The 11,706-nt window shown below is 39.8% G+C and overlaps 1 pseudogene; it reads left to right on the plus strand.

The window, feature by feature from the left end:
- The first annotated feature begins 9,334 nt into the window (after positions 1–9,334).
- LOC134366530 (5S ribosomal RNA) lies at positions 9,335–9,452 on the plus strand (annotated as a pseudogene).
- Positions 9,453–11,706: the final 2,254 nt, after the last annotated feature.

The following is an 11,706-nucleotide window of genomic DNA, read 5'->3' on the forward strand; positions in this document are numbered from 1 at the left end:
CAGGACACTAAGTCCTGCTACTCTGTCCCCTGCCCTGTACGTCCCCAGCTTTTACCATCCTTAGAAGGCTAGCCTAGTGGTAAAATTGCTGCTTAGCCTGTATTCCTAAGGCATACCCAATGTTTAAATCTGAACATCATTTAGCTCTCTCTTGCCTTATCTTTTTTCAGACAGAATTCATTTAGTTTCTACCTTCTCTTCAATTCCCAACATGCCCTATGGTGCAAAAACAAAGAAGCAATTATCAGGAAAGATTTACAACATGGAAAATAATTAAGGTTTTACTCTATAATAATTAGTTCTTTACTCTAAAGTGTGCTTTCTTTGCTTCGACCAGAAAGTGCAGCTTGGAAATTAAACAGTAATTTAATCAGTTCTGAGAATTAAGTCAACATTGCTCTTCTTGAGTTACAAATGGAGAAATGAAGGTGCAGACTACATGCTGGGGGCATTTTTAAAATCTAATAATTATTCATGCACAGTAACACTCTTGTGTTAGTGTTTTATTCCAGTAAACAAATTCTTAGAGGATCAGTAGTTCACATGCCGTGGTTAAAAATACTAGTGACATACACACTGAAGAAAAACCCAGCTCAGTACAAGTAGCACAAAATTAAAGTTTAGATGTTTTTTAAAAGATGCCCAAAGGCATGTTATAAAAATTCACAGCAGGAGAACACTAATTAAGTTCAGAGTCTTTGATTACCAGGACTACGTCTGACTACAAGCTGTCATGTATTTCCTGGCTGAACTTTTGCATAATTGCTCTTGATTTCTCCTAATGAAACTCTAGAAATAGAAAATCATATTGTAAAACCGATAAAGAAATAAAATCTCAGAAATGACCACCTTGCAACATAATCCATTTGGTCACCAGTTTTCCTAGGGACAAGATATCAAGGCGGTTTGACAACTGGGAAAGAGGATCAGAGTTCACATGGTTACTAGACAGACAGACAAGCCACGCTGAGCCTGAAGGTAGGTCTAGATCCCGGGCTCCAAAGGACCTCCTAGGGGGTCACAGATAATCTTCTGGGGAAACCACGGCAGTTGTCTTCACAATGTCCTATCTATATGAGCAAGTTTAACTGTCCTCAAACTCTCCAATGGTTCAGGGACTCCTAGGAGCAGATGCTCAGTGGCACTACTGCTGGGAGTGGTCATGTTGGGAATGGAGGTAAATGGCAGGGGGACCATGGAGACAGAGGCCCAGCTCCACCCTTGGTCAGGATAGGGTCACAGTGTAATGCAGTGCCATGCCCTCACTGTCACCACCTGAAGCCTGGGACACTTTCTGGTGACCAGGCCTGGAGAGCACAACCACCACCACCCTATCTCTGCCTTGCCCCTGTCCCTCAGACTGGGTCATTCCCATGCATTCCTGCCAACTTCCAGCTGCCAGGTTGGCATCTCTGGGCCCTCTTCTGTAACCACAGGAGGCGGTTCTGCCTGCCTGCATGGTAAGCCTGAAGTCCTAGGAGAGCGGCGCCCCTGGGAGCAGCCCTTCACCAGTGACCCTTGGGAGCTGGGACAAATTCTCCAGCTTCCTCTCCCCTAGAGGGGATAATTCTGGGACGTATGTTTTATGCCCCTTCCTAGACTCTCCCCCACAGGATCAAGCCTCCAAAGCCTGCTGTGGTCACTGGCTTAATAACACGCTTTCGTGTATCACTTCTCACTTGTCTGCTGGTCTACCCAGCACCTCCTAAGCAAGCTGCTTGCACTTGAACCCTGATCTCCACAGTCCACTTGTGGGGAACCAGGACTGAGACCAGCCAACCCCCACCTCATCTCAGCCCCTCAGTGCTAGTAATTCTTCAACCACCTTTCTGTTTTCCGGCAGGTCAACTTGAGGAGTGAATTGACTACGGAGATTCCAAAGATATCGGCGAGGGCACAGTTAAAGCTCCAGCAAGAAGCTACCTAGGCTTAGAGTCCTTCTATCGTGGACACATCGAAATCCAGCCTTTTCCTGCACCCTAACTTCTGAAAATGCACAGTCACTTTCAGCCTCTTCACTTCCTCAAATGGTCCTTTCCCAAAGCACCCCAACTCCCCAGGAAGCAGTCCTTGCTGTCTGCACTGGGCTTTGCTTCTGACACATGTAAATGGCGCCATGTCTGAGCCCTCCTGGGGCCACGAGCAGCAGAGCTGTGGAAGCCCCAGATCCCAGAAGATTCTTCCTGTCACCAACTTCTCCCTTTCACAGCCATATCTTTCTACTGAAGCATCTTGGCTTTTCTCCCAGAAAGAACCAAAATCTCCTGTTCTCTGAGCCAATGCCACTTTTATCCAGGAGAGGCTACTGTGATCTTGTGAAAAGAGAACTGAGTTTGGACACACAACACACAAGCTTGGCTGTGTGGCCTTCTGCAAATCATTCAACCTCTCTAACCTCAGTGTTCTCAAAAGGAAAATGGACAAAATTTACCTATCTAACAGTGTAGAGATGTGGATTAAGAGAGGAATGGTTAGACTAGTATTTTGTAGGGCAAATTAAACCAGTTGACATAGGCTTTTTCACCTGTCAGGTTAGCAAAGATAAGATCTTTGATAATACACTGTGCTAGGGAGGGTGGGGGAACCCAGAACTTTCTTAGATTGCCACTGTTAACAAATTAATTTGTAAATTGTTATCACTTCCCCAAAGGAATATTTGGCAAAAGCTGTCAGAATTACAAAGGTACATACCCTTAAACTTTAGAAATTCCACCCAGGAGACACGTTCTTCATTGATTCTCATACATGTGCAGAATGACTACACACACACACACACACGCACACGCACACGCACACACACACACACACACACATGTGAACACATAGATGTGAATATCAATGTTTATGACAGAAAAGTACTTGAAACAACCTAACTAGCCATCAAAACAGGAAGGATTAGATAAGTCATATTTTGGTGGCCCTGTGCAATTCCGTGCAACTATTTAAAACAGCAAAGCAGTTCTGTGTGTTGTGAGAGAAGATCACCAGATGTATTACTTATCCAAAAATTGTTAATAAAAAAACCCACCAGAATACATGTGTGCAATGTAGTATTATTATATGGAATAGTCAGTGTGAGTAAAAACTAATAATTGTGCTTGAAAAGTAAAATTTGCATACTTTATGCAAAAGGCTTTACAGCACCAGGGAAACCCAGCCTCCACCCCTAGGCTGGCACCACGGGATGCTGATGAGGTCCTGAGATTTGCTTCAGCCTTATCCCACTGGGTCACAGCTGCGGGGTGGGAGCGACCTGGTTTCCTCTTACAATATGAAACTTGGCAGGTGGCCAGCTGGCTGGCGTAACGCGATCAGCGATTTTCTGCATTTCTCTCCCGGTGCTACCTCTGCACACACAGACACCAGCCTGCTGCTCCAGTGCATTTGCAGCAAACCCTCCCAGTTCCACAACCATGTGGGTATTATTTGGTCCTGCTGAAATGCACCTGGCTGGGCGTCCAGTCAGTGACATGTGAAGGTTGTCACAGAGGTGTCACTGGAGCTCAGCCCACCCATCTGCCCAGCAGAGGCCCCAGAAGAATCCTCAGAGAAAGGTAAGCAGTGACACAGGTGGTACATTGGGTGTGTGAACTCGTGCAGCGATGGCCTCCAGAGTCAAGAAGTGCAGATGCTAAGAATTGCAGGGTCATTTCAGGGCTCAGTGTCTCTGTCCCATCAGACAATGCACCCTACACATAACACATAAATTGTAACACCTCATTATTATTCTGAAATAAAATGTGTAAATAACATTACCACCTACACATAGAATATCAATACAATAAATTGATCTAATTGTGATATAAATTAAATTTTTTAAAAAAACATTTGTAACAAAATGATCTGCATTTCCATAATCAAATGCTCAGGTCTTACTAACTTAGAACAGAGAGTACTGGTTGGGTGTTTGCAGCTATGTGCCGAGTGCCCAGGAAAACGACAGCTATAAACACAGAGTGATGGGGGCCACATGCCAAGAGGGCAGTGGCAGGGGTGACGGAATTTTCTGAAACCATAAGTTACTCTTGATTTATGTTCTAAACAAAGTACAATCTTACAGTAGCATTCTTGGAAAATTTAAGCCGTGTGAAAAATACTTCGGGTTTATATGTAAGAGGAAGTTTTACATATAAAAGTTTATGTTTAAAAGGACTTAGACAAGTATAAATCATGCTTTCACACTGTCATAAAGGTCCAATGGGATACTTGAAAATCAGGCAGGATGTGTGGGACAATTATTTATCGGACATGACTGCCCCATGGATGGAAGCCCCAACCCCCAATAATTGTGACAACCAAGAAATGCTCACACACATTTCTAAACCACTCAGAAATACACTGAGCCAGACTTATCTGCGCTCTGCCGGGCCCAGATGCTCTCCCCAACTGGCTTCCAAGATCCCCTAATTGTCTCAAACTCCTAATATAAAATACCAGAGAAAGGCAGCAGGTCCAGGTACCATGCTCAATGCACAGGACTGGCTCGGGAGGTATTATTAGCACGCTTGTCTTCAAACTTTTCTGCCTGTGTAGCCCATGAGATTTGGAAAATCCATCACCAAGAATGTTAGTTTAACGACATTTTCTTATCATACCTTTATATAGTTGCAAAAGATACCATTTCTGGAATATTGTACATACTATGATTTTTAAAAACATAATTGTTATATTTATCTTTTATAGTCTATGGAATCTAAATACAAAGTTGTTTGGTACCATCATGCAATTTCTTCTGATTTATTATAAAAATTTTTCAAACACACAGAAAAGTCGAAATAATTTTACATGGAACACCCACATACCCAGCACCTTGATTCAACAATTACAAATTTCTGTACTTGATTTGTGTATATCTATTCATCTCTCCACCTTTCTATGAAACCATCAAACCATCTTATTTTTTATGCATTTCAAACTAAGCATAGAATGGTATTCCAGCATGAACTCACAATTCTCCTACTGATGGACATGGAAGCTGTTTCTAGTTTGGGGCTATTATAAATATGCTATTAATATTTTTGTACAAGACTTTTTGTGAACACATGTTTTCTCTTCTCTTGCATAAATACCTAGGAGTAGAATTTGAAGTATGTTGAGTTTTATACAAACCCAAAGAATTTGTACCACTTTACACTATCAACAACAGTATCTGAGAATTCTGTGTGGTATTGTTAGGTTTTTGTTGTTATTTTATGTTAACCATTCTGGTAGGTGTTGTTTTATTTTTCTCAGATAACACTATCTGAGTTGCTGGAACTTCATGGTAAGTCTTGAAATCAGGTAATGCAATTCCTGATTGTTTTTTTCAAACTTGTTTTGCTATCTTCAGTTTTTTGCCTTCCTATATAAATTTTGGAATTAAGTTTGCAAATTTGTACATGAACTGTCTGCTGGGATTTTGATTGCCATTGCACTGAATCTATAGATCAGTTTGGGAAGAATTGACATCATTGTGATGTTAACAATATTAAGTCTTCTAATTGATAAACATGAAATAATTCTCCATTAGTTTAGTTTTTTTCACTTCTCCCACCAATTTTTTGAAGTCTTCAGTGTGGAGGCTTTTCACATCTTTTGTTAAATTTATTTCTAGGTAATCTCGTTTTTAATGTTTTTGAAAATAGAGTTTTACCAGTTTTATTGTTTAGTCATTTGTTGTTATAAAAAAATACACTTAATCCTGTATCCTGCAGTCTAGCTTGCAGAGCATTTACATAATGAAAAGATTTCAAATTTTGCTATTTTTACTGTATCTATTGAAATAACCATATGGTTTTTCTCCTTTATTCTATTAATAGGGTGAATTACATTGATTAACTTTTTAATGTTAAACCAATCTTCCATTGCTGAGATAAATGTTACATGGACATGATATATTATCCTTTTTATATGCTACTCGCTTTGATTTGGTAATTTTTTTCTTTGTGGAATTTTACATCTCTGTTCATGAGCGCTATTTGTCTGAATTTTTTTTCTTTTCTACTTTTCTTTGTGAAGTTCCTATTAAGTTTTGGTACTTGCATTATGCTAACCTTATTAAAATGAGTAGGAAAATATTCCTTTCTCTATTTGTTGAAAGATGTTTTATAAGATTGGTATTATTTCCTCCTTGAGTGTTTGATAGGATTTATTAAAGAAAGTCTCTTGGCCTGATGTTTTCATTATGGGAAGGTTTTTAATAATTCAATTTCTCTAGTAGATATAGTGCTATTTAGACTTTTTCCCTTGTCTTGGTAAATAGTAGTTTTTAAAGCATTTGTCTATTTCATCTAATTGGTCAAATTGTCAACCTAAAATTATTATAATATTTCTTAAACATCCTTTTAACGATTGTAGTGTTAATTCCTTTTTCATTGCTGATATCCATGACTTGTATTATCCCTTTTTTCTTTCTTTTGTTTAAATCACTCTTGCTTGGGATTTATCAATTTTGTTGATCTTTTCAAAGGACCATGTTTTGGCTTTGCTAATTTTTAATTTTCTGTTATATTGATTTCCATTATCTTTATTATTACTTTTCTTGTACATATTTTGGATTTAAATTGCTCTTGTTTTTCTAGCTTCTTAAGGTGGAAATTTAGGTCATTGATTTGATGGCTGTCTGCACGATTTTCTTAAAAAAAATCCTTCTATCTTGAGAATATTTTGACATACAGAATGCTTCCTTCTGTATTATCATCGAACCAAAAAGTTATGTTTTCTAACTGGGTGGTAGTCTCCTTTTAACAGACATGAGAATGAGAAAAGGGACTTGGTTAATGAAACTATATAATCTGCATGTAACCTATAGCATAAATTGCTATGCGAGTGAGCAAACTGAAATTGGTTCTCTTTCATTAAAAAAAAAATCATATACATAGATATGTAAATGAATAAAATGAGAATGAATGAGATGTAAATATCTCTCCCATTTATTCATTTGTTCTTTGATTTAATAGATGCTTATTATGCATATGGTATGTACGATGTACTCTGCTAGGTACTTCAGGCTAAGTAAGGGTTATGTACAGTCTGGCAGGGGAGATAGGCATGAATGTTAAGAGTGAGGGTATCATGTGCAAACATTGTGGCATTTGGAAAACAAATGCAGAGACAAATAAAGAGTAATAAAGATATCGTGGAGGGTCTTGAACCCTGGACTGAGGGAAAGGCTTTTATTTTCATTTTTATTTCATTTTCATTTTCTTTTCTACTTGGACTAGATGTAAAGCAGAAGCAATTTAAGATGCAGTCAATGAAAAACAGACCAGCAGGATGTCTCATTTCTGGAGCCCTGCTTGATGCAGGCTCATTCTTAAAGCACGGTGCCACGAAGTATCTCATTGAGATGGGTTTCTTCTCTCTTAGCTGACACCATGCAGTGAAAGATCTTGATTCTTTTCCTGTCCTGCAGGGCTCTTGTGCACAGGGACGTAGCACACTGTCAGTCACTCAGGACTCTCCTTTTGGGATCGTTTCTGGATCTTTGGCAGGGATAGATTCTTCAGATGCACGGTTTGGGTCACATTTGATAAAAATTGCTCAGTCATATTTTTTTTCTAGATGAATCTAAATTTTCCATAGAAACCTCAAGAGAGAGCAAATAAGAAGCTTAGAGAGTGATTCCCAGGATATCATTTGTAGAAGAGCAAGACAATCCCTGCTATTAGAGAAAGTGCATTCTGGATGGCCTCATCTGAAAGCAAACTCCTGTGGGCACAGGTTCCACCAACCACGCTCACGTGGAGCAGCCCAGAGTGTTTCTGCTGGTGGTTAAATAGAGCGCAACCAGCCTTGATGGTGGTCCCCACCTGCACATGTGTGCTCCTCACCTCTCCAGAAAGAGGAAGCCAAGGTAGGATGGGGAGGGGGCTTCTGAAAAATATCTGAGTGTGTGGCTCATCCCCTCTGGGGTGCATGTGTATTTCCTGGGCCCGTGGGTGCTGCTGTCATGGCTGTTCAGTCCTCGCCTCCTGCCCCTACAGCACTCCACCCATCCAGGGCTACCACAGCGCACCTTGGCATTGTCAGGAAAACAATCCAACGAAACCCTACGACTGCACTATCGTGAAATGTAGTTGCCTTTAAACTTGGTGACTCCTTTCCTTTTTTTTTTCCTTATTCATCCTCCCGGGCACTGATGCCTTTGAAGTAGGGGTTATCTGTGAATAAAATAAGTTCAAAAAGAAGATTTTGTGGAGGGGTGGGAGGCATGGAGACACAGCTTATTTTTCCAGTCTCCCTGGGGCCTGGCTTATTCTATTTCCAAGTACTGACAATTACAACAAGATCGTCTCTGCCCATCACTAGGTCTCCCAGCCCACACTGCATATTTTGAATTTTTATGATGGCAGAAACCGACTTCTAGGTACCAGTTTTTGTATCAGCTGGTTATTTCTACATAACAGGCCACCACCAAATTTAGGGAGGCGAAGGGACAATGATTTCTTTAGTTCATGAGTCTGTGCGGTGGCAAATGGGCTTACACCTATGGCCAGGGTGGGTGGCTGGCTCAGCTGGGATGGCTGGTCCAGGCTCTCGGGCACACAGCAGCTGGACGGTCATGAGACCGAGGGCAGAGCACACACAGCCTTTTGAAATCAAACTCTGAACTGGCGTGTCCATTGTGCCCCATTTTTATCAGTCAAAGCAAGAGAGATAATCGTAGCTGAGAGTCAAGGGTGGAGAGATACAGGTTCTTGATAGGACAGGCTGCAAAGTCACATGGCAATAGGACAAGGTTACAGAAAGGAACCATTACAGCCATTGAAAGGGGTGAAGAGACAGCAAATTATTTCCCAACTTCCCAGAGATCCAGCCTACTCTAAGGGGATTTTTTTGAAGATCTTCCATTTCCAAGTATTTGAAGATCTTTTTTTGAACATCTCTCATTTCCAACTATAGCAAATTAATCCCTGACATCTTAGACCCTGTGTAGCTTAAGGAAAAGCTGCAGCACATCTTCATTAAGTTTAGATTGTTGGAAATGGGAAACTCAAAACTGTGAGCACGTGACCTACTGAGAGCCTGTAGGTCAGGGGTTTTGCCCTCTGCTCCTTTCCCCCCTCTCAGAAATGACCTCCTCCAACTACATGCAGAAATGCTTCATTTCACTCTATAAATACAATATTAATAATTTCCATTTAGGGTGAATAATTTGTCACTAGACTAATTACTGGTTTGTAGAATACCAGCGTTCATGCCAGATTCACTCAACATTTTATTTTATTGAAGCATTAAACTCTGTGTTTATATACTCAGTCTTCATAATTTGTTGTTATAATTCCTTGATTATTGTTGTTCAACTTAAAATATTGCAGTAAATAATGGCCATAAGGCAAAATTCAGCCTGCCCATCAGTAGCTATACCACCCCGAACATGCCTGATATGGTCTATCTCAGAAGCTAAGCAGGGTTGGGCCTGGTTCGTACTTGGGTGGGAGACCACCTGGGAATACTAGGTGCTGTAGGCTTCAAAGAAAACATGTACAGTGTCCCGACTGTTTAAATTCTTGTGCTTTATTTATTCACCATCAGCAAAGCCTCCAAATTAGGATTGCCAGGTTTAGAAAAGAAAACACAAGATCATGTATTGCACGGGATATACGTACACTAAGCAATCATTCATTATCTGAGTGTGACTGGACATCCTGTATTGTACCCGGCAACCCTATTTTACAGGAGTGGTGAAACTCAGAGATGGGCAAGACACAGGCATTGGGAAAGCAGCACTTGATAAAGAGAATGACAAATTTGATGTAGTGATAAGGGGGGACTGACTGAATTGTATTATAGTAGTCATATCATCAGAAAGAACATTCTTTTTTTTTTTAACAAACAAAATCCTAAGAAAAGAACAGTCTGAAAAAAAAAAAAGAATTCAGTTTCATGGGTTAGACATTGGAAAAAGAGAGATCTGAGTGGTAGATTTGATTCTGTTATTAATTTTTTGCATGACTCAGGAAAATTAACATTTTTCCAGATGAAGACGCTGGTATGCACAATTTATAATGGAAGACTGCAGTCAAGATGGGTTCAAGACTAATTCCTAAAGTGGAAACTACCACTTTATACAGACGAGGAATTACATTGTATTCTGTGTGCACTGGGCTTCGTATCTTTACCCAATCCCCATTACATTTATTTCATCTTTTCCTCACAATGAAACTACAAGAAATGACTTTGCCATCCATTCATTTCTATGATCAACACTGTGGTCACTGCAGATCTGTCTGAAAGTCTCGATGTTAATAGTGAAGGGACTCTCTGTCTTCCCCCACCTGTCCACACAGACTCATGGAGGGGTTTCCAATTTTGCAGACAACACACAGAAGCACCTCCCACACGTATGCATGGAGCAGATATAAATTCTTGTCTGCTGTGTGCTAGTCACTACCAACCCTGGAGGCATGTGGGACTAAGTTACCTTCCTTTCTTCTCCGTCCTTCCTTACCCCCACCATGAAAAGTAAAAAAGATAAATAATCTCTCCCATTGGCTCTGCTCTTCATATAGTCAGACTTTATGCAAGGCATTTCATGTTGATTTCTAGCTGGATATAATTTACCTGCTACCTCACCTGTATATTTTGTTGTCTCATCTGACTGTATTTGGAACTTGCTTTTACTAATTTGCCAATTCATTGCTATTTCAAGTTTAATCTGAAAGAAAAAAGTGCTTGTTTGAGGATTAAAAAATAAAATTTTACTATTTGGCAGTGAGATCATAGAGTTCAAAAACATTACCTGGATTCTATTTTCAAAAGTAAATGAGGCAGCAAGAATACAATGATTCCTTTATGTTTGGCAAGTTGCTTTTAAATTGTCAGCTTTGAAGATTTGTTAATATGCATTTTGAAGAGAGAAGTACATTAAATATGCCTTCAATTGAAAACTGAATCTGAAGTTTTCAAGGGGAACAGATGTATAAAATAAATCATTGAACTATCTACATCATTAACAAGAGTTCTTCTGACATGACAAATATATATACAATATCATTTATCTCAAGTGCAATACACTACAGTAGCAACTAGCCAAAGGTATATAATTCAATATGACCCTAATTAATCAAAATCACATTCTGGGATTCAGTGAGAGAAGTTGCTAGATATAGAGTGTTTTCTGTTCACAATGGAAAAAGAGGAAGTCCCCAAATAGATATTGACCGATATTTATTAAACATCAGAACCAGGCACTATGCTAAGAACTTTCCATACAGTAATTCATTTTATCCTCACAAAAACCTTATGACTTAGGAATTATTATCACCTCCATCGTACAGATGAGATTATTAGAACACAGAAGGAGTGGCCGTGATCCCATTGCTATGTGTAGTGGTGCCAGAAAGCAAGCCCAGATGGTCTATGTCAAGATTCCAAATGTGGAATCTGCACTTATCTCCTTTTAAATTAAATCAGTTTCCGATGTCTGGTAATAGTGGAATATCTCATATTTGACTACCTTCCTGTAAACAACTATAAACCCTGAGATAAAATACTGAAAACCACTGCTTAGAGACACTAGGGAACCAAAAAAAAGCAAGCTGACAATACACACATGATCAAAAAAGGCAGCCACATCTTTGAGATGCACGTGTATTTAGCTTTTCCCCTGAGTGTACTTTCAGATCTGTACAGCCTGGAACAGATAGAGCTTGAGTATTGCCCTGAGGAGTCAGGAGATGGAAATTGAAGGAGAAAATCCTGGAAGACAAAAAACTATAGAAA

This window comes from Cynocephalus volans, chromosome 18 (assembly GCF_027409185.1).
Source record: "Cynocephalus volans isolate mCynVol1 chromosome 18, mCynVol1.pri, whole genome shotgun sequence".
Taxonomy (NCBI): domain Eukaryota; kingdom Metazoa; phylum Chordata; class Mammalia; order Dermoptera; family Cynocephalidae; genus Cynocephalus; species Cynocephalus volans.